The following is a 26,429-nucleotide window of genomic DNA, read 5'->3' on the forward strand; positions in this document are numbered from 1 at the left end:
GTGGGGAAAAGGGGACACTAACCCACTGTTGGTGGGAATGCAAACTGGTTAAGCCACTATGGAAGTCAGTCTGGAGATTCCTCAGAAACCTGAACATAACCCTACCATACAACCCAGCCATCCCACTCCTTGGAATTTACCCAAAGGAAATTAATTTGGCTAATAAAAAAGCCATCTGCACCTTAATGTTTATTGCAGCTCAATTCACAATAGCTAAGACCTGGAACCAACCCAAATGCCCATCAACAGTAGACTGGATAAAGAAATTATGGGACATGTACTCCATAGAATACTATACAGCAGTAAGAAACAATGAAACCCAGTCATTTGCAACAAGATGGAGGAATCTGGAAAACATCATGCTGAGTGAATTAAGCCAGTCCCAAAGAGACAAATTTCATTTGTTTTCCCTGATCGGCGACAACTGAGCACCAAAGGGGAAACCTGTGTAAGTGAAATGGACACTATAAGAAACTATGACCTGATCAGCTCTTGTCCTGGCTCTAGATGTACAATGTAATACTTTATCCTTTTTAGTATTTGTTGTTGTTGTTGTTGTTGTTGTTCTAGTACTAGTGGTTGAACTCTGTAATTAACACACAATTATTCTTAGGTGTTTAAATTTTAACTGAAAAGTGATCCCTGTTAAATATAAGAGTGGGAATAAGAGAGCGAGGAGATGTACAATTTGGGACATGCACAATCTGACTTGCCACAAATGATGGAGTTAGAAATGTACCAGGGGATTCCAATACAATCCCATCAAGGTGGCATGTACCAATGCCATCTCACTAGTCCAAGTGATCAATTTCAGTTCACAAACGATGGCTCTGATAGGTCTAAGAATCAAAGGGATCACACAAACAAGACAAGTGTCTCCTAATACTAACTGATAGAATCAAAAAGAGAGAGAAAGATCCAACATGGGAAATGGGATACACAGCAGACTCATAGAATGGCAGACGTCCTAAACAACACTCTGGCCTCAGAATCAGCCCTTAAGGCATTTGGATCTGGTGGAAGAGCCCATGAGAGTATTGTAGGCATGGAAAGCCAAGACACCATGGAAAAGAAAAAAAAAAAGAAGAAGACGTAAATGAAAGATCTCTGTGAGTGAGATCCCAGTGGAAAGAATGGGGCCATCAAAGAAGGAAGTACCTTTCTCTGAAGGGAGGAGTGAACTTCCACTTTGACTATGACCCTATCGGAATAAGATCAAAGTCAGTGAACTCTAAAGTCTTCCATAGCCCTGGCAACTCATGACTAGAGCCTAGGGAGATTACTGACGCCAAGAACAGGAGTGTCAAATTGTTAAGTCAGCAACAGGAGTCACTGTGTACTTACATCCCATGTGGGATCTGTCCTTAATGTGTTATCTAATGTGCAGTGATGCTATAACTAGTACTGAAACAGTATTTTTACACTTTGTGTCTCTGCGTGGGTACAAACTGATGTGATCTTTACTAATTATATACTGAATCGATCTTCTGTATATAAAGATAATTGGAAATGAAAAAAAAAACCCTGGTGTTAAATTGGAAATGGCATAGAAAATTAATTAATTTTTTTAAAAAATATATTATATACGATCTCTGTCTTTAATGTGCTGTACACTCTTATTTAATGCTATAACTAGTACTCCAACAGTATTTTTTTTTTCACTATATGGCGGCAAACTGTTGAAATCATTACCTAATATATACTAAACTGATCTTCTGTATATAAAGAGAATTGAAAATGAATCATGATGTGATTGGAAGGGGAGACGGAGCGGGAAAGGGGAGGGTTGCGGGTGGGAGGGAAATTTTGGGAGGGGGAAGCCATTGTAACCCATAAGCTGTACTTTGGAAATTTATATTCATTAAATAAAAGTTTAATTAAAAAAAAAAGCTAACCCCCCAAAATATATTGAAATCAATTTAACCAAATGATGTGAAAGAACCCTATAATGAAAACATCAAGGAAAGAAGCTGAAGACATAAAAAAATAGAAAGATTTCCTATGTGCATGGATTGAATTTCAATATTATCCAAAGCAATTCACCAATTCAATGCAATTCCCATCAAAATACAAATGACACTCTTCACAGAAGTAGAAGAAAAAATCCTAAAGTTCATATGGAAGCATATAAGTTCCTGAATAGTCAGTCATCCTGAACCAAAAGAACAAAACTAGAGGTGTCATTATGTTTTGTTTCAGGACGTACTACAAAGACACTGTTACCAAAACAGCATAATACACTAGGACAGAAATAGATATATATTAATCAATGCATCTGCATCCAGCTGATATTTGACAAAAGCCAAAAACATGTGTACTAGAGAAAGGACAACTTCTTCAACAAATGGTGCTGGTAAAACTGGATATCCATATGCAGAAGATAGACACTTCACCTTACCTGCCCCCCCCCCCCGTCCTATACAAAAATCTATTTGTAATGAGTCAAAGATCTAATACAAAACTACCAAAAGACAACACAGGGGAAATACTTGAAGACATCAGGATAAGACAGTGTCTTTTTGAATAACTCCCCCTCAAAACCACAAGCAACAAAAGCAAAACAAGGAAAATGAAGTTTGTTTCAAATTGAGCCTCTGCACATGAAAGGAAACAATCTACAAAATGAGAAAATATACTTGCAAACTATTCAACTAATAAAGAATTAGCATCCAGAATTTATAAAAAAATTAAAAAATATCCACAGTAACTAAAAATAATCAATTAAGAAATGAGCAAAGGTTAAAATAGACCTATCTCATCTCAAGGGAATAAATACGAATGGCCCAAAGGGATATGAAAAAAATTTTTGTCCTCCCTCACCATCTAGGAAACGCAAATTAAAATGACAAAGAGGTATCATCTCATTCCAGCTAGAAAGGATATTAATAAAAAGACAAAAAAGTAACAAATGTGGGTGAGGATGTGGTGAAAAGGAAATATACATACATTGTTGGTGGGAATGAAAATAATTACAGTCATTATGGATAACAATATGGTGGTTCTTCAAAAACACTAAATACCATATGACCCATCTGTCCTACTTCTGGGTACATGTCCCAAGGAACTGAAATCAGCATATAAAAGAGATATCTGCTCTCACATGTTCATTACAGCACTATTTCCAATAGTCAAGATTTGGAATCAACCATTGATGAATGAAGGCATAAAGACAATGTGCTGTATATACAAAATGTTCAGCCATAAGAATAAATCTTGGTATTTTCAGCAAGATGGATGGAACTGAAGGTCATAATGCTACGTGAAATAAGCCAGACATGGAAAGACAGATGATTTATATACTCTATCATAAGTGGAAGTTAAAAAACTAATTGATCTGAATGTATAGCAGTGATTACTAGAGACTGAAACGGGTTTGGGAGGAAGGATAAAGAGATACTGGATAGCTGGTACCAAAACACAGTTAGTTAGAAGTAATAAGTTCTAGTACTCCCTCAGAGTATAAATTATAGTTCATAATAATGTGTTATGTACTGTGTAAGGAGCTGGAAGAGAGTAGCTAGCAGGCTCCAAACTGAAAGAACAGATAGGAAAATGGAAAGGATGGTGGCCTGGTTTGATTGATATACACTTTGTATATATGTTCAGCTATTTCTCTGTACCCTATAAGATACACAAGAACTGCATGTCATCCCAAAAATTAAAAAAGTATTCTCAGACATATTGGCAGACCTCCAATTTATCTAGATGAAAAATAAGCAAATTGTAACTAGAGTTAGACTGCTTAATTTATAACCTGCTTTTTTTTTTTAAGAGGAGAGAGTCTTAAAAGTTTATAGTTCTGTAATTCTGCTTCTCAGAGAATATGTTTGAACTCCTGTTGGCCTTTTATTCACATGTAGTATGCTTTGGCTGAATTCAAAATTAGTTGATGATAACTATTAAAATGATGCTGGTGGCAGCAGCTATGATGGAAATGGAACTAAACCACCTCATCAGACAGGGAACACTTGCACAGCCAGGATTCCTACTTGGCATTTGAAAGCATCTTCTCAGGAGACAAGCATGCACAGAGGAGATAAAAATTGTCATCTGGCCAGCGCCGTGGCTTAACAGGCTAATCCTCCGTCTTGCGGCGCCAGCACACCGGGTTCTAGTCCCGGTCAGGGCGCTGGATTCTGTCCCAGTTGCCCCTCTTCCAGGCCAGCTCTCTGCTATGGCCCGGGAGTGCAGTGGAGGATGGCCCAAGGCCTTGGGCCCTGCACCCCATGGGAGACCAGGAGAAGTACCTGGCTCCTGGCTTCGGATCGGCGTGGTGCGCCGTCCGCAGCGGCCATTGGAGGGTGAACCAACGGCAAAAAGGAAGACCCTTCTCTCTGTCTCTCTCTCACTATCCACTCTGCCTGTCAAAAAAAAAAAAAAAAAAAAAAAAAAAGAAAAGAAATTGTCATCTGGGTTCTTGTTTCCAACCTGCTCATCCCATCTGAAGAAAGAATATCACCTTAACTTACAGGTCATACATATTCAGAGTAGTTGCTTTGTAGTATTCAGGCCCAGATTGAAGGCCATAAAGAAACTCCACATTCTAATTTATTCACCTCTCATGTTCTAATTGAACATCCCATGGAAATATTATATTTGGTTTGTGATTTACACTTGAATTAGAGTTATTTTGGTTTTTCACTGTGAGTAATATTTTCTTCTTTCCAGGATGGTGCATTATGTAAGAGGGATGGAAGAAGAGGAAGTTGGTAAATACCTAAGTGCTCCAACAACCCACAGATCCTTAATGCTGTCCTGGTGGTTTTTGGCTAACTCTACCCTATAATGTTATGAAATTAGGCATAAGATACTGCATCATTACAGTTATGAACTAAAACCCATAATTGTGATTAAAAACAGTCATAGATTTACTTTTGACATATGAAGTCAAGAAGAAACAAAGTCCATAACTAATTCTTCCATGTATTTGGCTTAGAATATCAGTATTTCAGGGAATAAAATATAGAATATTGCCAAGTTCTGGCATGAAGAGCATGTGGCTGTGTGTCAAATAATTGTCGTAAGGATTTTGTAGCCAAATTGCAAGACCTTTTCTTAAATCTCAGTGATGCTGTGCTGTATTAAAGCCAAGCCTTAGCTAGCCAGTCAGTCAAATGGTATTAAGAACCCAGACTACATCTAATTTGCCCCATTTCAAGAGTGAACCTGTTTTGAACTAGTCTGATTTTGTTTTGACTTTTTCACTGCCTGCAAACCTTTTACTGTAATTAGATAGGAAAGTTCTAGTATGGGAGACATGGGGAAATGTTGAATTTGGCGAGCATCTAGCTCAAGGTCTGTTGTAAAATACATTCTGAACTCTGATCCGCTGGCTGGTTCTACTCTTTCAAAGGCGAGGGAGAGTAGCAAATGGGTTTGTTTGTGCTGAGTTCTCTCAAAAGAAGGTCTTGTTCAGATGAGCTCTTTAAACCAAAATCACATCAACAGTAATTCTGAATTCTAAAAACAAAACCCAAACCAGGAAACATTTAAGAGTATGGATGTTCACCCATAGCATTTCCATCAGATACAGGAAAGGCTGTGTAAAGAATGGAGGCTCAGGAAAGTTTCACATAAGGATGGAACTTTCAGGTAATGAATTTGTAGTTGTATTATGTGATTATAACCTGTGAATTCAGTGCCAAACCTTCAGAGAAAGCCAGCAATCAGACCATGAGGTCCTAGACATAGTTTGAAAGACATGAGATAAAAACCAGAAAACCAAATATACTAGTTAAGAACTTGGATTCTACAGTCTGAGTGATTTGGATTTATGACAAGAAAATTCCACTTCCTAGTTCTGTGACAAAGGCAAAGCTGATTAGCTTTTCCCAACCTCAATTTTGGCTTCCTTAGCTATAAAATTGAAACAATTATTTTGATCTCATTCATTAATGAATTTTATTGCAAAGTAGAGCAGTTTATTCATTTATGTAAATGCAAACTTATGCTTTCCTATTTTATTCTAGTAGTTATGATCTTTGCTACAAATATTTAGTGTTATACTCAAATTGTCCCAGATTTACCCAATGAGAACTGCTTCACACTGAAATCTGTGTCTTTTTGACAACTTCCTCTCATTTTTAAGTCCTTCCTTATTGTGAGCTATTTTCAAAAAAGGGTGCTTCAAAAAGTTCATGATGGGCATTTGACATAGAAGTTAAGTTGCTACTTGGGATGTCCATATCTCATATTCAAGTGCTTTGGTTCAACTCCAGGCTCCACTTTCCATTCCAGCTTCCTCTTGACGCTCATTCTGGGAAGCAGCAGGTAATGTAATTGGATCTCTGCCACCCACATGGGAAACCCAGATTGAGTTCCAGCCTATTAGTTTCAGTCTGGCCCCACCAGGGCTCTTGCAAACATTTGGAGAGTGGATCAGTAGATGGGAGATTCATATTCTCTCTCTTTACTCCCCCTCTCTACATTCAAACGGAAACAAAAATTTGCGAAAAAATACAGTGAACTAAAAGATAATGTACATTTCCATGAACTTTTTGAAGACATCATGTGTGTGTGTATATTTCACACTAACTTCTTCAATTCTAATCCCAACCAAGGTTTATTCTAGCTCTTCCAACTTTTAAAGATATTTGGATCTCCCATCTCTAAGACTGAGACCAATGACATCTAGTATCCTTGATGTGATTATTTATGTCCTCATGTTTGTATGAATACAAAAATTCTGACTAACTGAGGGCTGGCTTGCTTGAATGACCTCCTTGTGTGCATCCTGACCATGCTGTTCCCCATTTCTCTTCAGCCTACCTAACAAAATTTCATGGAAGACAGGAAGTGAGGAGGAAGGAAAGAGAAGTTATGGAAGGAAAAATGTATGCCTTCACAAATGTTTGAGCTGGTTAGAGTGTTATATAGTAATGATTTGGTTCTTACTAATATGAAATGAAAAAGTCACTGCATTTTAATCAAGCAATGAAAGAAAAATAATAAAGACACTGAAAGAGAAAAAAGAAGAGAAAAATACATAAAGATAGATATTGAAATAGAAGAAAGTGAAATCTATGATTAGATTTAAATAAAATCAATTATATAAGTATTTTAGACTTAAAATACATCAAGAACTAGAAAGTAGTAGTTGTTATTACAATTATTCAAAACTTCTGTGTCTAAATATTCATTATCAGACTTCCAATTCTAAAATGGAAAGCAATCATGGGAATAAACGCATATCAACAAAAATTCTCCAGATAGATAGCTAAAGCTTAACTATGAAGGTCAAATGACAATAGCGTATCTTCTTCAATGTGTACAAAGAAAAATAAGCATAAATATAATACTGTTTTTGTCATGAAGATGAAATACACACAAAAATAGTTGAATGAGTTTATTTCTGGCCCGCAATAAAGAAAATTCCAAAGGTGTTCAAATAAAAGGAACATTTTGCTAGATGGAACTAGAGGGAAGGTCATAAATACAGAAATAAATGAAGAGAAAATAAAATAATAAATGTATGTGTACATTTAAAAACATTTTGCCTTTAAAACCATACTAATATATTTTTAAGTGCATAGACATAAATATAAACACACATCTAGTTACCAAGAAAGAGACACACAGATAATTAAAATGCATAATCTAATTAGTGCATTAGTAGAGGTTTCAAATTAAATTATTTTAAGTTCTTTGCCTGGACTAGGGAAAAGCTAAAATTTCAATTAATATTAGATTGAAATAAGCATATTAATGAATAATGTATTTTGGAGATAATTATTATAAGAACAGTAAAATAGTACACAACTTAAAAATGGAGAGATAAGGAAGATAAAAAGGAAGCAATAGAAGAGGTAAAAGGAGAATACACATCAAACAAGTAGAAAACACAAAATATGTTGCTACAATACTCTATATTTTAAATTCAGTCTATATGCCTTCTATATTTAAAGCATATATATAACATATACACATATATATATGTATATCTAACATATGCTGGATTTTCCATTTGTAAAGCCATTATGCAAAACAGTATCAAAGTTCCTAAAGAAACTAAAACAGAACTAGCACATGATACAGCAATCCATCTTCCAGATATACATGCAATGGAGATGAGATCACACCTCAAAAAGTTATCTGCACTTTCATGTGTGATGCAGTACTATTTGCAATACCTAAAAGATGCCCATAACCTGAATGTCCACTGATGGATGAGTAGATCAAGAATATGTGAGACAGGGGGAAATTTTATTAAGAGTTTTATTTTAAATGGCTTTTAGATAAGATTGTCCATAAATTTAAGCTGCTAAAATCAATCAAAGATACATTTTAATTTGTATGACCTGAATCTGTGTATCATATGTTTTAAACTTGTTGGTAGAAAGAAACTAAAAACATTTTATATGGTTGTGCTTAAGTTTACTGGTTAAACAAACTACACCATGTTAGATATTTAAGACGTGTTTTCAAATACATGATTCTTAAAATTTATAGAAGGCATTGGACCTTCCGGTAAATGTTTTATTAAGTTCTTATCTAAGGGTTGAAACGGTTTGCTAAGTATTCATGTAATATTGCTATTGTCAGCAAGTGATCTAGGACTTGCTCCCTCATTTCTCTATTCTAAGCCCAACTTGTTCTTTCACTTCTCTATTCTCTTCAAGGTAGGGAACTAATTCTATTATGAAGGAATCTGTGGGACGCACAATTTAATCTTTAGACCTTATAAGAGATGGCTGACATTTTTCTGTAATAGCATAGCCAAAATAAGAACTTAACTAATAAGCTCATAGCGAGATTCAGATCGCCATCAGCGAAGTATACAGTAAGTAGAAAAAAAAACCTCCCTTTCAGACCAAAGGGAAAGAAAGTTTTAAAGTGAGAATATAATTTTCCTCATGGGCATTGTCTACCTTAGAAAAACTACTACAGAACATGCCTGTGACTATAGACTTGTAGTTCAGGCCACCGAAGATTAAAGATGGGACACGGGCACTCCCTTGACTTGCATCCTCTGGTCTGCTTTAACACAAACCAGGAGGAAAAGAAAGCTAGGCATCAGAGGCAATGGGTGGCAGGCCTATTAATGGCTGATCTGTGCAGTGATCTGCCCTCAAGGAGACCCAACAGGCCAGTCCACTGCAGTGGCTTTCAATGTGGTAAGCCTGGGCTTCAGCAGAAGTCAGCTTGTGAAGAGCCCTGGCAGCTCTGCCAAGAGTTGGATCACTGGAAATGGACCTGCCCTGGAGTCGAAGGATGCCCAGGTCAGAGCCACAGATCTTATTGGCTCCAAGCTGAAAAGCCCTTCACTCAGCCCAACTTCCAAAGTGACCACTGCAGCTGAGGGGATGGTCAAGTAGGGTCAGCAACATTGCAGGCAGAACTGTAAATTTCTTGTTAGAGATGCCACCTGCCTTTACCTGGCCAGCTCTCCTCCCAGGCCAGCCAAGTAATGAAAGTCAACAGAGTGCCTTCCCCTAGGAGGTTCACACCTCCCTTAGGATATACCCCATGTGAAGAGATAGATAGGTCTGAGCCTCTTAACTTACAAGGCCTAAAACCCAACAGATTATTATCAAGCCCCTTCTATCAGGTTCTATTTGCCTCTCAATCAGAAAAATTACTTGTAGCTTAGACAGCACCTTTCTTAGCTCCTCTAATAATGACTCTGTCCTTTGTTCTAGACCCTGTCTAGTGCACTTGAGCCTCATTCCTTTGTAATCATAACCTCTACTCTACCACCAATGGCTCTACTCCCAACCTGTGTGTACTGATGGTCCTCTTCCCCACTTAATGCTGTATAATTGTTCAGACCTGGTTAAGGCCACTCTTAGGATCATTGGTTACTATCCTCACCCTGTCTTTTATGACCTTGTCTAAATATGATCAGAGTCGGGGAACTTGGAAGGCTTCCATAGCCTTGGCAACTCATGACGACAGCCTAGGGTGGTTACTGGCGCCATAAACTAGAGTGTCAATTTGTTGGGTCAACAACAGGAGCCACTGTGCGCTTGCTCCTGATGTGGGATCTCTGTCCTTGATGTGCTGTACATTTTGATTTAATGCTATAACTAGTACTCAAACAGTGTGTTTCGCTTTGTGTTGCTATGTGGGTGCAAACTGTTGAAGTATTTTATACTAAATTGATCTTCTGTATATAAATAGAATTGAAAATGAATCTTGATGTGAATGGAAGGGGAGAGGGAGCGGGAGATGGGAGGGTTGCGGGTGGGAGGGAGGTTATGGGAAGGGGAAGCCATTGTAATCCATAAACTGTATACTGGAAATTTATATTCATTAAATAAAAGTTAAAAAAAAAATAAAAAAATAAAAAAAATAAAATTGTATCTACAAACTATACTGAATTTGTTAAAATTTAATGAAAATTTAAAATAAATAAAAGCAAAAATATAAAGAAAAATGATCAAACTAAAAAAAAAAAAAGAATATGTGAGAAAAACATATATTTCATAATATATGGACATACATGCATATATTTATGTATATTTGTGTGTATACCTGTATACACACATATATACATACATACATATTATATATATAATATATATGTACCATCCTTAACAAAAGCAGATTCTATATTTGCTACAATCTAGATGGATATAGATGGCCATGGAGGATATTATGCTATGTGAAATAAGATAGAAATAGAAAGAAAATTTTTGTATGATCTCATTATGTGTGGAATATATATATATATATACTCATATTTTTTACAATGGCCAAGTACACAATGATAGAGACTAAAACAGTAGTTATCATTGATTAGATATACAAAATTTATGTACTAGAAGATTAAACAGAATAGTGATGTCAATACTTCTGAAGTTGTAATCTCAACCAGACATAAGAATGGTAAGTTTTAAAATGAATCTTTATGTGAATGGAAGGGGAAAGGGAGCGGGAAAGGGGAGGGTTGCAGGTGGGAGGGAAGGAAAAAAAAAAAGCACTCAAGAAAATGGTAGCGGGCTAATAAACTCATTTTAAGGCTTGCTGGTGTTCTGTTGGGCACATATTACTTTATTTTGTGAGAAGAAAATTAAATAAAAGTAACAAGTTGAAGCAAAAGAAAAAAAAATTTATTTATATAAAGGGAACAGATTTCATGTATTTCATATGTTTGGTTTTAAGAACATATTGATACATTCTACCCACCCTCCAGCCCTCCTCCCACCCTCCCTCTTCATATTCATACCTTCTTTCTTATTTCTTATTTTTCTTTTAATATTTGTTGTGACATACTTTTTTTTTTTTACAGGAGGAGTGGATAGTGAGAGAGAGACAGAGAGAAACGTCTTCCTTTGCCGTTGGTTCACCCTCCAATGGCTGCTGCGGCCGGCGCATCTCGCTGATCCGAAGCCAGGAGCCAGGTGCTTCTCCTGGTCTCCCATGGGGTGCAGGGCCCAAGCACCTGGGCCATCCTCTACTGCACTCCTGGGGCCACAGCAGAGAGCTGGACTGGAAAAGGAGCAACCGGGACAGAATCCAGTGCCCTGACCGGGACTAGAACCCGGTGTGCTGGCGCCGCAAGGCAGAGGATTAGCCTGTTAAGCCACGGTGCCGGCCCTGTTGTGACATACTTTCAATTTACCTTATAATCACAAGCTTAATCTTCCAAGAAATAAAGAGTTCAACAAGTAGTAAGTAGAAAGGTCACTGTTCCTTAGGAATATAGACAACATCTATATCAATAATCAAATCTCAAGATGTCAGTTTCATTCGTATATATTACTTTCTTTTGGTACTTTATATATTAGTTACTGAAAAGAGAAAAAATATTATTTGTCTTTTTGAGACTGGCTTATTTTACTAAGCATAATGGGCTCCAGTTACATCCATTTTGCTGCAAAAGACAGGATTTCGCTTTTTTATGGCTGAGTAGTATTCCACCATGTATACACATAACAATTTCCTTATCCAGTCATCAGCTGAGGGACATCTAGGTTGATTCCATATCTTAGCTATTTTGAATTGACCTGCAATAAACATACGCTGATTTCATTTCCTTTGGGTAAATTCCCAGGAATGAGAGGGCTGGGTCACACAATGGATCAGTTTTCAGATTTATGATAATGGTTGTACTGGTTTATGTTCCCATCAACAGTGTCTTAAGGAGCCTTTTTCTCCACATCCTTGCCAACATTTATTGTTTTTTTAACTTTTGGATGATACCCATTCTAACTGGGGTGAAGTGAAACCTTTGTGATTTTATTTGCATTCCCTTGATGGCTAGTGATCCTGATCACCCTTTCATGTGTCTACTGGCCATTTGTATTTCATCTTTTGAAAAATTCCTGTTCATATCCTTAGCCCATTTTTTAAATGGATTATTTGTTTTGTTGTTGAGTTTCTAGAGCTCATGGTATCTTCTGGATATTAATCCTTTATCAGATGTTTAGTTTGCAAATATTTTCTCCCATTCTATTGGTTGTCTCTTTACTTTGTTGAGTATTTCCTTTGCTGCATAGAAGCTTCTTTTTTAACATTTTATTTATTTCATTTGAGAGGTAGAGTTATAGACAGTGAGAGGGAGAGACAGAAAGGTTTTCCTTCCATTGGTTCACTCCCCAAATGGCTGCAACGGCCAGAGCTGCGCCCATCTGAAGCCAGGAGCCAGACGCTTCTTCCTGTTCTCCCATGTGGGTGAAGGGGCCCAAGGACTTGGGCCATCTTCTACCACTTTCCCAGGCCATAGCAGAGAGCTGGACTGGAAGTAGAGCAGCTGTGACTAGAACTGGCGCCCATATGGGATGCAGGTGCTGCAGACAGAGGATAATCCTACTGCACTTGATGTAATCATATTTGCCTTTATTGCCTGAGCTTCTGGGGTCTTATCTAAGAAGTCTTGGCCTATATCAGTGTCTTGTATTTTATCCCTATGTTTTCCTTTAGTAATTTGATGGTTTCAGGTCTTAGGTTTAGATCCTTGATCCACTATGAATTGATTTTTGGATAAGGTATAAGGTAGCAGTCCTGTTTCATCCTTCCACATGCAGAAATCCAATGTTCCCAACACTATTTGTTGAAGAGATGTCCTTTCTCTGTGGAGCGATTTTAGTTTATTACCAAAGATCACTGAGTTATAGATGTGTGCATTAATTTCTGGGGTTTCTAATCTGTTCCATTTGTCCACATACTTATTTTTGTGCCAGTACTAGGCTGTTTTGATTATAACTACACTGTACTATGTCTTGAAATCTGGTACTGTGATGCATCTGGATTTTTTTAAATTTTTTTAAGATTGTTTTAGCCATTAAGGGTCCCTTTTATTTCCATACAAATTTTAGTGTCTTTTTTTCTAGATCTGAGAAGAATATCTTTGGTATTTTGATTATATTCTCAAAGTTCAAATATATTTGAAGATATCAAATTTATGGACTAAAAGATTCAACAGAATAAAGAGATAAAGTCTTCTCAAATCTAATAACTATAAAGAATCTTCCATCTGCTTTTTGTCTACTTCATAAAAGTTTATCTACTGTAATTCTTTCAAATAAATAATAAATATTTTAGAAAACAGAGTGAGAGAGAGAAAGAGAGAGAGAGAATCTTCCATCTGCTGCTTCAGCCCCAAGTGGTCGCAATGGCCAGGGTTGAGTTAGGCCAAAGCCAGGAGCCAGGAGCTTCATCTGGGTTTCCTACATGAGTGTCAGGAGTGCAAATAATTGGGACATCTTCTGCTGCTTTTCAAAGGCCATTAGCAGGGAGCTGGATCAGAAGTGGAGCATTGGGATGCTAACCAGCACCCATATGGAATGCCAACATCACAAGTAGCAAGTTTACCCAATATGCTGCAAAGCTGGCCCCTAAAAGTAGTTTTTCATACTGAAAGTAAGTGACACTGAAGAATAAAAAGAAAATGTCAGATGGTAGAATACTCACTGGCAAGAATAACTATACAGACAAATTCAAAATGGCCTAATGTAATTAGCATGGTACACAAACCATTCACTTCTTTAGTATGAAGCCTTGAAAGTTAGTAATTAAAGAAAAATAAATATATGTTAAGACCAGGCAATAGAGAAAGATGTAAAATACATCAAAAATTCAATATTAGGGCAGGAATGGAGTGCAAGTATACAATTCTTTATTTGTATTTCTATCCCCTTTTCTGTTTCTTTTTTTTTATCTTTATAATCAATGTCAAGTGGTATCAATTATTTATAACCAAAATATGGCTCTGTAAACTTCATGGTAGCTGAAAAAAAGAGAGCCTTTTGTAAACTTTTGGTGGGAATGTAAATAAATACAATTATTTTGGAAAAAGGTATGGAAGTTTCTCAAAAACTAAAAACAGAACTATCTTATGGCCAAACTGTCCCATTATTGGATATATACACAAGGGAAAGGAAATCACTCACTCTGTTGAGGAGAAATCTACATTCCCATGTTTACTGCATACTCTTCATAATACTTTCATAGCATTCTCCATAATAGCCAAGAAATGGAAACCATATAAGGTTCTATCCACTGATGAATGGATAAAGAAAATGTCATAATTGGGTAAAATGAAATACTATTCAGCTATAGAAAAGGATGAAATCTTCCAATGGCAAAAATATAGCCTAGAGGTCATTATGCTAAGTGAAAAAATCCAAGCATTGGAAGAAAAGTACTACATTATCTCACTCATATGTGAAATCTCAAAAAAAAAAAAAGTTAATCTTACAAAAGTTGAGAGTATAACCTTGTTCACTAAAGAATAGAATAGGATGAAGGAAGGGATCAGAAAATTTTATTGATGAGTTATAGTTACTTAAGAGTAAGACGTTCTGGGTTTCTACTGCACAGTAAAATGACTACAGCTAACATTGTACTGTGCATTTCATTTTTTATAAGATTTATTTTATTTATTTGAAAGACAGAGTTACAGAGAGAGGTAGAGACAGAGAGAAAGGTCTTCTATCTGCTGGTTCACTCCCCAAATGGAATAGACGATGGATTTTATCAAAGGACGTACTGAGATAATTTCACATTTCCCTCCTTTATTGTAAAATCAATATGGTAAATTACATTTTCTGATTATTAAATGTGCAATCAATCTTCCATTCCCAGATTCCATTCCCATTAAAATGTAGTAGTTTATAATATATTACACTTTCATATATTATTGGGTTTGATTTGCTATAATTTTGTTTAGAATATTTGCATCTATGTTCATATATTATTTCTTTCCATTTTTCTTGTAATATATTTTACAGTTACAATCATGGTGTGATGTCAGTTTCATAAAAAACATCATGCTGAGTGATTTAGGCCAGTCCCAAAGAGACAAATATCATTTGTTTTCCCTGATCGGTGACAACTAACTGAGCACCAAAGGGAAAACCTGTTGAAGAATTCCCGCCTTTTCAAGTTTGTAGGAAAAAATTATGAAACATTGGTGTCATATCTTCCTCAAACATGTGGTAGAATTCACCAGTGAAACCATCTGAAATTGGGAATTTTTTTGTGGAAATATAGGCTAATCAGGCAATTTATTTCTTCTTAGACAAACTTTAAGGCTTTGGAGGATTTTAAATTTTGGTTTATATTGTTAAATTTATTGGCGTAAACTTGTTATTAAATTTTCCTTATTACCCTTTCAATGTCAGTACAATCTGTGGTGATGTCACCTCTCTCACTTCAGGTATTGTTAATTTATAACTTCTTTCATTGTTTCTAATCCACTTGGCTGCAGATTTATCAATTTTACTGATGTCCTAAAAGAGCCAGCTTTTGGTTTCATTGATTTTTCCCACGGCCACCTGCTTTTCTGTTTTCTTTTTCTTTGATTTCTGCTCTGATCTTGGTTATTTTTCTTCCTTATTTTATCCTTAGTGTGTAATTTGATTTTCTTTTTCTAGCTTTTGTTTTTTAATGTGGAAACAAGGCTATTGAACTGAAATCTTTCTACTACTAATTTGGGAATTTATTGAGTTGCATTTTCCTGCTCCTGTAAATGTTACCTTTTTACATGTTGGATATTTTCAAAAACAGTTTTAAATATTCTTGACTTTTCTTCTGGAGTGCAGTTAAGTGTCTTAGAAGCAGGTTTACCCTTTCTGTATTTCATCTAATATTTTTTTGGAAGAAATAGGCAGTTCTCTTTTTAGAGTTAATGATTTCTCGCTACTGAGAGGAGAACTTTCTCAGAACTCTTGCAAATGATATATGAGCTTTTCGAGGCTTCCTGGTAGGAAGAGGTACTAATTCTGGTCCTAAGTGAATTTCAAACACTGGTTCCTGATGCTCCTTTCCAGGCATTCTTTCCCAGCCTTGGACAGCTTCCTTAAACATGTACGTTTGATCATTATTCAGCTGAATATTTAGGGGACTCCTCTGTAGACTTTTTGGTTTCTTTTTCAATGTATATTTTTCCTTCCCAGTATTCTCCATGAACCTTGGTAGTACTTCTAGACTCTCAGCATTATAGCCTCAACTCAGATAATCGCCAGGCCCCACCTCGGTTTCCCCTTTCTGCACTACAGCCTGGAAACTCTTTCAAGGCAGTAAACTGGAAAATCGAGAAGTCATTTGTTTCTCACCATTCAATGATGCTTTTCCTCACTCATCTGCTTTGGTTGGGATACCCTGTTTTGAAATCACTGTTAAAATCTACTTTTCTTTCTATTCCAGGTGAATAGGTAAATCAAGTCTTTCTTATTCTGTTAAGACACAAGTGTTAAGTCAAGGTTCCTCCCTAGTCATAAAAATTTCAGAGATCAACTCTTTTTTAAATATTAGCAAGTGCGTACTGCCTTGTTTTCTATCTAATCACATCAATTAGATGTTTTGTTAGCATTTTCCAGCATTTTATTTCCCTGTATGAGTTTTGTAACTAGTTCACCATTGCTGAAAATAGAATTCTTACTGTGCAGTGAATTTCTCATCTTTATAATATATTGTCAATCTACTTAATTCTTGATGTATTCTCTAAACTCACAGATTGCTCTTTTTTATTTTAATTTTTTTATTTAATAAATGTGAATTTACAAAGTGCAACTTTTGTATTGTTGTGGTTCCCCCCCAACCTCCCTCCCTCCCGCAACCCTCCCCTCTCCCACTCCCTCTCCCATCCCGCCATTCATCCAGTTTCATTTTCAATTACCTTCATATAATGAAGATCAACTTAGTATATACTAAGCAAGGATTTCAACAGGCTGCACTCACACAACCGCACAAGGTATAGGGTATTGTTCAACTAGTAGTGTTGTTTTTAAGTTTCATAATAAAACACATTAAGGACAGAGATCCTACGTGGAGAGGATGTACCCAGTGACTCCTGTTGTTGATTTAACAATTGGCATTCTTATTTATGGCGTCAACAATCACCCCAGACTCCTGCCATGAGCTGTCCAGGCTATGGAAGCCCCTTGAGTTCACCAACTCTGTTTGTTTAGTCAAGGCCGTATCACAGTGGAGGTTCCTTCCTCCCTTCAGAGAAAGGCACCTCTCTCCTTGATGGCTTGTTCTTTCTGCTGGGGTCTTGCTCACCAGGGTCTTTCGTTTAGATTGTTTTTTGCCATCGTGTCATGGCTTTCCATGCCTGTGAGACTCTCATGGACCTTTTAGTCAGATCCGAATGTCCTAAGGGTTGATTCTGAGGCAGAAGTGTTGTTTTGGGCGTTTGCCATTCTATGAGTCTGCTGTGTGTCCTGCTTCCCCCACAGGATCATTCTCTCCCTTTTAATTCTATCCTTCATTATTTGCTTACACTGGTCTTATTTATGAAATCTCTTCGACACATACCCTATCTTTTTGATCAGTTGTGTACTTATACTTATCACTTTACCAAGTGCGCTGGCATTGGTACCTGCCTCCTTGATAAGACTGAGTTGAAATCCTCTGGCACATTTCTAGTTCCACCATTGGAGGTAAGTCCGAGTGAGCCTGTGCTGAGCTATATATCTCCTCCCTCTCTTATTCCCACTCCTATGTTTAACAAAGATCACTTTTCTGTTAATTTTATATGCCTAAGAATGATTGTGCATTGATTACAGAGTTCAACCAGTGGTCGTATGTAGAACAAATAGAGCAACAACAACAACAACAACAACAACAACAAAAATACTAAAAGGAATAAAATAGTAAGTTGTTCCCCAGCAGTCTAGACAAGGGCTGATCATGTCATTGTCTCTCATAGTGTCCATTTCACTTCAATGGGTATCATTTTAGATGCTCGTTTAGTTGCCATCGATCAGGGAGAACATATGATATTTGTCCCTTTTGGACTGGTTTATTTCACTCAGCATGATTTTTTTCCAGCTTCCTCCATTTTGTTGTAAATGCCCGGATTTCATTGTTTTTTACTGCTGTATAGTGTTCCATAGAGTACATATCCCATAGTTTCTTTATCCAGTCATCCGTTGATGGACATTTAGGTTGATTCCATGTCTTAGCTATTGTGAACTGAGATGCAACAAATATTGAGGTGCAAATGGCTCTTTTTTTCTCCCCTTTAAATACCATTTGGGTAAATTCCAAGGAGTGGGATGGCTGGGTCCTGTGGTAGTGCTATATTCAGGTTTCTGAGGACTCTCCAAACTGTCTTCCATAGTGGCTTTACCAGTTTGCATTCCCACCAACAGTGGATTAGTGTCCCCTTTTCCCCACATCCTCGCCAGCATCTGTTGTTTGCTGATTTCTGTATGTAAGCCAAACAGATTGCTCTTTCTAGCCATATTGGGAAAAATTGGACAGACGTTCCTTTAGTGACAACTATGTGTAAAGCATTATATGAAACAATATGTGATATGAAAAATAATGAAAAAATTGATTCTTAGTCAAATAGATTTTTAAACTTATTTAAAATATCATAATTGATTGTGGTTGAGAAATGTACATAAAAACATTGTGTATCTAATAATGTTAAAAGCCACTTAAATGCTTAACAAAGTATATGATAAAATATTTGTGAAAGTTCTTACATTTTAGTTATCAAAGCAAACTTTTAATATTTATAGATCAAATTATTACCCTAACTTGAATTTTCTATAGAGAAATCAGAAATAAAATGCAAATTTTTAAATAGAATCTATCATTCATTTTTCCTACTAATGAATTTGTTTATATAACATAAGTTAATACATTGAATGGCTACAATGTTCTATATTCTGATAACAAAGTTCACTAAAGCAAATTAAAACACACAAACATGTACTGAGTTAATATTCAAACATGTTTGGTAACTAGTATGAAAAATAAAACATTAAATGAAAGAATAGGACTAAAATTTTAATTCAATTACATTGTACACATTATTCATCAAAGTAATTATTTGTGAATGCACACAAATGTGTGTGCACATGCATATACACAATCAGGAGAACAAAGACACATAAATCAGAATTGGGAAAGGAGTTGTTTATTAGATTTTTCCAAGGTTAAGCAATAGTGGGTTTAGTTTTCTTTGTTTTTTTTTTTTTTTTTTGACAGGCATTTTTAAAGAAAGTTTTAAGAAACTTAACATCTTAGAACTATTTTAATTCATGTTTAGAATCTAGTGAAAGAAATACAAATAAATTTGATGTGATTTTCAAGAAACACTCTATTGATAGTGGTGAATGCCCTTGAGAATTAAGAATTCTGCCTTTTGTAGGTAATTCTTGCACCCCTAGAACAGCTTACTTCTGATCAATCATCAACTTCTCTGTCCTCCAAAAGTTTTATCGATGACATGTGCCTCAAAGACCACAGGGAACCAAACATGCTGGAGCTCTGCGGCTTCTGATGTTTCAAACAGTTCAGAATAAAGTAAAAGTTTTAGATTACTTCTCCAAACAAATAATTATCATTTATTCGGAGGCAAGATAATTTTCAAGAACCTTCCAATTTCTTTGATAAATTAGATCAAGAAATGTCAAGCAAATTATCAGGTCAAAGCTATATGTCCAACATTTTTCAGTAACATGATAATAGCTCTTTGCATTATCATCCAAGTTTTCTCCAAACTTCTATGCACAGAGCTTCCATTGAAGTTACAGTTTTAAAGTTGAATAAAATGATGACTTGTCTTTCAAACAATTTTGGGTAACATATTTGTAATAAATTAATTCTTCTTAAAAAGGAGATTACTCAGTTAGGAAACTTTAACTTCAAATTATACATTTTACTCAAAATACATTTTTGCAATGCTTTTTGTGATAAGTATTACATTCACATTGTACTCAGATTCCATCATTTTAGTCTTCCTTTGGGCCTTAAACAAATGGATATAATTACCTTAATATGTTAAAAATTTTCCCTAAGTACCTAATGGAAAATAGCAATCCCTTTTTTGAGATATGTACACACATGTATATATGGCTATATGCTTATGTGTATGCCTGTGAGTATATGTTATATGTATAGAGCTCTTGGTTTGCTACATCAATGGTGAAGCCAGATAAAGTGTGACAAGGAATTTATAATGTTTGGACATTCACTTAAACAAATTCTCCATTCCATAAACATTGCCTCAGCCTTCAGACATAAATAAGGAAAGATGAACTGTTCATATCATCTCTGCAGATGTTTTGTGTTTTGAGACTCCATATCACATCTGCGCCAGGGATCTCTAAATGCTGGGAAATGGGCGAACTTTATAGCTCAATGTGAACAGAGCAAAAATTCTTTGGCTCTGAGGTACACACAGGTAGATTCCATCTCTACACTTTTACCCATCGATCAAAATTGTTCATCAAGTAGTAGCTACAGGGGGTAAATTTTCCCACAGCTATTATATCCTGAATTGCATTTAAAAGTCACAGAGATTTCAAATATCTAATACTATCTTTTTATCTCTTGGACTAAATGAAGCTGGGATAGTATATATACTGAAGCTAAGAAGATAACCCCTCGTCTCTAGACCTATATTTAATCACTGCTATTGGGGGGGCCTCACTAAAATTAACACTTTAAGTAAAAAAAAATCCATATACATCATTGAATTAGAATATACATTTTATTTTTATTAAGATGTTAAGTTCGTATGAGCATAAAGGCCGAATTTTTCCCTTGGGAAAAAGATTTTTCATTTAAAGTTCTTAGAATAGCAGCTAAGGACCCATGAACAATAACGGATTTAAAGACGATGAAGAAACTTTCTTTCTTAGATGAATTAACTGACTTGCATCAATCAAACGTGACTGAGGAAACACTTGAAGGTGAAGAACATCCAGTGACAGACACTGAAAATAAGAAAAATGAAGTGGAAGAGGTAAAGGAAGAGGGGTCAAAAGAGATGACTTTGGATGAGTGGAAGGCAATTCAGACAGAAGACTGGGCAAAAGCAGAATTTAATACCTGAAAACCTAATGAAGGTGCTGATGGGCAACAGAAGAAAGGATTTATTCTTCACAAATCAAAGAGTGAAGAGGCTCATGCTGAAGATTCTATTATGGACAATCATTTCCAGAAGCCAGCAAATGATAGAATGTTGCACCTAGAGATCAATTTTGGAGACCTAGGCCACCCAGGACGTGGTGGCAGGGAAGGGCAAGGACGACGTGGGCATAGTGGACGTCCGAACCATGGCATCAGGGCTGACAAGTCAAGTGCTTCTGCTCCTGATGAGGATGACCCAGAGGCATTTCCAGCTCTGGCTTAACTGGATGCCATGACAACCTGGTTCCTTTGTGGACCCTCCTATTCAAAGCTTTTGCATGCTTAAGGATCCCAAACTACTAAGAATAAAAAAAAAAAAAAAGACTGTTATTCATACTATTCACACCTAAAGACTGAATTTTATCTGTTTTGAAAGTGAACTTCTCTCATTACACAGAAGTAACAAATATGGCAGTACGTTTTGTATTTAGGAATGTATTGGTAGCAGGGATGTTTTCATAATTTTCAGAGATTATGCGTTCTTCATGAATACTTTTGTATTGCTGCTTGCAAGTATGCGTTTCCAAATTTGAAATACAGGTGTCAACAGTGACAAAAAAAAAACTATCTTTCTTAATAAATGCTGAAGAATTTACTATTGGAGATGTGAAGGGATATCTGGTTTTCTAAAAAAGAAACAAAAAGGCTGAGCATTTGGTAGAGGAAGTGAAACATGAAGGAAAAATCTCATTTGGCCATTGGATAAAGTAAGGACTGTAAGCATTCTTTCCTGAATTTGACAAGGCATCAAAATCTCTGGAGTACTGGGTAAAAATTCAGATTCTTCAACCTCATCCCAGATCTACTGGGTCAAAATTTCAAGACATGAAGTTTTATAATCTGCATGTTCAACAGACTTCACATACAAAAGCTGGAAACTCCAAGCATGGGGTGAACAGAGAAGCTGGGTGGGATTTTGAGAAAACACAGACAAACTAACACAATGTGAATTTATTTTCAGTGAAGACAACTCTAATCATGAAATGCTAGATGAGAAAAAAATTTTTTCAATTAGCAGGATAATTGACTCCTGCTGACTAATCTATACAAGGCTCAAACAATCAGCTTTTTCAATGAAAGATAACTACCATCTATATTACTATAAAAATATTTTGGTTTGTGTTTTGTTTAAGTTTCTCTAAGGTGGATTTATTATTTTGTTAGGAAGAACAGTCAGGTGCAGATAATCTAATTTTTCTCTGCTGATTGAAGATCTTGCACTTTCTCTGGGTCATAATGGTGAGAATCATTTTCACTTGTCAATGATGATAACAATGGATGTAAATGTAATAGAGAATGGACTGGATGTGTTTTGGTGTTTACAGTACTTGAAGAGAGCAAATAGTCTCAGGAAGCTAACCGTGGGTACTAAAAATGTTTAGTGAATTGGAGTCTGGATTTCCGCAACCAAAGAGGGTATGAATGGGGCTGGGGTATGATTCTGCCAAGATATCCAAACCCCAGAATGATCAAGTTGTGGAACCAGTCTAAAGAAGAGAGCAAGGAGCACCATGGTATGTGAGCACAGGCTCAGTTCTGCAGTAAATTGAAATATAAACAGATTATATTCTGTCCTTAGTTTATTATTTCCAACAGATGTCCAACCACTCTGTGACTGCACCAACCAGCAAGTATCTAAAAAAATCACTCAAAACACAAACTTTGTATGTGAGGTGTGTGTGTGTGTGTGTGTTACAGAATTCTTGGGAGAGGCATCTTTTTGCTTGGGAGCAGCCAAGGTGTTGCTCAATTGAAGCCCAGTTAACTGGTGTTAAGCCATGTTCTCATCCTTCTCTGCCCACATTGTCTGGGCTATTCTTTAGAATGTCTACTCTAGGGTCAGGAGGATGTTATTTTATTGAAAGGAGGCATCAAGGCAAAATAAAGGTTAATAGCAGAAGGAGTTTTCATCATCCAATGAAAACAACCTCCACACAAATTTGTGACATTGAATTCCTCTCTGAAATTTCTGCAGACTGAAGTATAATTTCTTATTTTTTTCTGAAAGACTATATTCTTTTTAAGAAAAATCTAAAAATATGGAAAGGCAAAAAATTAGAATAATAACTAGTACAAATGATAAATTTTAAGCTTATTATCTTGAGAAACCATTGCAATATTTGAAAATACGTTTTCAGAGCCTTTGTATGTGTATACACTTATATTCATAGAATTGTTTTATTAATTATAAAAATGACATCACACTTTAGCTTTGTAATAAATTACTGATATTCATTAATTTTAGCCTACAAAAACAATTTCATATGGCTCAATTTATATGTAATTTTTAAAATTCACTTTCAAAAATATTATCTTTCCACACCAAATTATTATAAGTGATGCAGTTTTCCACTATGTCAGTTTATGGAAATTTAATAAACAATCTATATTTACATTTTCATTTTTTCTATTGCTAATAATGTTTCCATAAATATTCTTATAGCTGAATTTATCACACATATTCTTCTAACTCCCTCTCCTAATGAGTACATTTCTGTAACTAGAATGCTTAGGTTAATAGACATATACTAAAAATACAATTTTTAGTCTACTACTTTCTGCAAATGTTCTGTAACGTTTACTTTCTGTGATTGCATCTACATACCAAAATAAACTTTGTTCTTCATTACTTATACTAACTACTAATGCATTGAATATAACACAAGTTGGGGAAAACCCTTTAAAAATTACCCACATGTGTACTGGCAAAGCTACAGACCCTAAATGTATTTACATTATTTACTTTATTCTCCTGGTTATAAGTATTAACAGTGTGATATTTAGAGACTATGAACATGATCTGTACTAACCAAATGAAGTCTTCTCTCATTCTTCAAATGGACTCCTCAGGTGAAAACAAGTATTGAGTGAGAAGGATTTAAGTAAATTCCTGGCTTTTTTTCCCACACTGGGCCTGTGGAAACCTTGTACATAATTACCTTTTGATTTTCTAGGGTCCACATTTCAATTGCCCATCATAAACATCAACTGAATCTTGAGAAAAGTCTTTCCTCACCTGTCCTTGACTGTTTAGGCAGAAAACAAAGATAATAAAACTTGCAACATCCATGTGCATCATAATCCGGAGCCAGGCTTCATGTTGAAGGACCATGGAATTATGAATCACTGTTGCTGGCTGTGTTGAAAATAATAATTGAGTAACTTCAGCCATAGCTCATCCAAGAAGGCTGGAGCAGCATTTATGGGACTGATTAGGATTGACAGTAAATATCTCAGAATGCAGTATCTTCTCAGAAGTATGCAAGGTTAGATTGAATCTGATGTTGCTCACTTGGCAGTGAGCTAGAATTAGGAATTTTTGCGGACTGAAGCCTACAATACTCTAACAACTAACTTCTCTCTGACTTGCCTTGCATTTTCCAGGGTGAATCAATTGACCTCTGGCTGCCCAAGGACTTCATACTTGTATATGCTTCATTATGGTGTTGTGAAATTACTTTCTGTATCTCTGTACCCTGTATACTGCAGGAGCTGTGAGGTGTGGATCACAGTGTGTTCTCCCCTCCCCATGTGGCACTGAGTCTGTCCTTGAAGACCCCTAATGGCAGGGTGAAGAAAGCAATAATTAAAGAAATAAAACAATCATGATACTTCATCAGTTTTTATCAAAAGTTGAATCAATAGGAATAGTTCATATGTTCTAAAATAAGGAACAACCCTTGCAGTGTTGGGGACCTCAACAGAAAATAATAAAGTTGGCCTTATTAATTCATCCATTGTATATCAGTCTAAATTATTCAAAATGAGAAGTTGTATAAAATGGAAAAGGAAGATAGCAAGCAAGTTGTGAGAAAAAGACAATTTATGAGAGTGCAGAAAGTTGAGGGAAGCAATGAGATAGGATGGGATGGATCTGAAAAGACTGGAAGAAAAAATTTAACAGGAAACCATTTCCTGTTTTTGTCACCAATAATTAATCATTTTCTATAAGAGAAAAATTAGCCACTTACTTTTAACTCATTGATTGTGTCTTGGAGAAATTCAGTTTTTTAAAAATAGTAGATTCTTTCTTTCTTTCTTTCTTTCTTTCTTTCTTTCTTTCTTTCTTTTTTTTTTTTACAGGCAGAGTGGACAGAGAGACAGAGAGAGAGAGAGAGACAGAGAGCAAGGTCTTCCTTTTCCGTTGGTTCACCCCACAATGGCCACTGTGGCCAGCGTGCTGCAGCCGGCGCACCATGCTGATCCAAGGCCAGGAGCCAGGTGCTTCTCCTGGTCTCTCATGAGGGTGCAGGGCCCAAGGACTTGGGCCATCCTCCACTGCACTCCCGGGCCACAGCAGAGAGCCAGACTGGAAGAGGACCAACCAGGACAGAATCCGGCACCCCGACCGGGACTAGAACCCGGGGTGCCAGTGCCGCAGGCAGAGGATTAGCCTATTGAGCTGCGGCGCCGGCACTATATTCTTTATTTTTAAATTTTATTTAAGGTACAGTTGTCAAGCATTTCATGTATATAGATTTAGGAACAAAGTGATACTTCTCAACCCACCCTCCCTCCACACACACTCCTACCCTTCCTTCTCTTTCCTTTCTTAATTTTTACAATGATCTACTTTCAGTTTACTTTATGCTCATAAGATTAACCCTACACTAAGTAAAGAGTTCAACAAATAGTAATAAGAAAAAATGCTGTTCCTCATCAGTAGAGGAACTGTAAACAATCATCAAATCTCAAAATGTCAATTTAACTCCCATATACTACATTTTTGATATTCAATTAGTTTCCACAGGTCAGGGTAAATATATGATAATTTTCTTTTTGGGACTGATTTATTTCACTATGTATAATCATTTCCAGTCGCATCTATCTTGTTGCAAAAGACAAGACTTCTTTTTTTTTTTTTTTTTTTTTTGCAGCTGAGTAGTATTCCATAGTAGATATGTCATGATTTCTTTATTCAGTCATCAGTTGGTGAACATCTGGGTTGACTCCATATCTTTGCTATTGTGAACTGAGCTGCAATGAACATGGGAGTATAGATAACTCTTTCATACGCTGATTTCATTTCCCTTGGGTAAATTCTCAGGAGTGGGATTGCTGAGTTATATGATATATCTATTTTCAGCTTTCTGAGATATCTCTGTGCTGTC

General features: G+C 36.1%; 1 long non-coding RNA gene across 1 annotated transcript in view; it reads right to left on the reverse strand.

Annotated features, from left to right (window-relative positions):
- The window catches only part of LOC133772720 (uncharacterized), a 639,007-nt gene that overhangs the window by 328,873 nt on the left and 283,705 nt on the right, over positions 1 to 26,429 (reverse strand). The window lies entirely within an intron of this gene.

The sequence above is a fragment of the Lepus europaeus genome, chromosome 13 (genome assembly GCF_033115175.1).
Source record: "Lepus europaeus isolate LE1 chromosome 13, mLepTim1.pri, whole genome shotgun sequence".
NCBI lineage: Eukaryota > Metazoa > Chordata > Mammalia > Lagomorpha > Leporidae > Lepus > Lepus europaeus.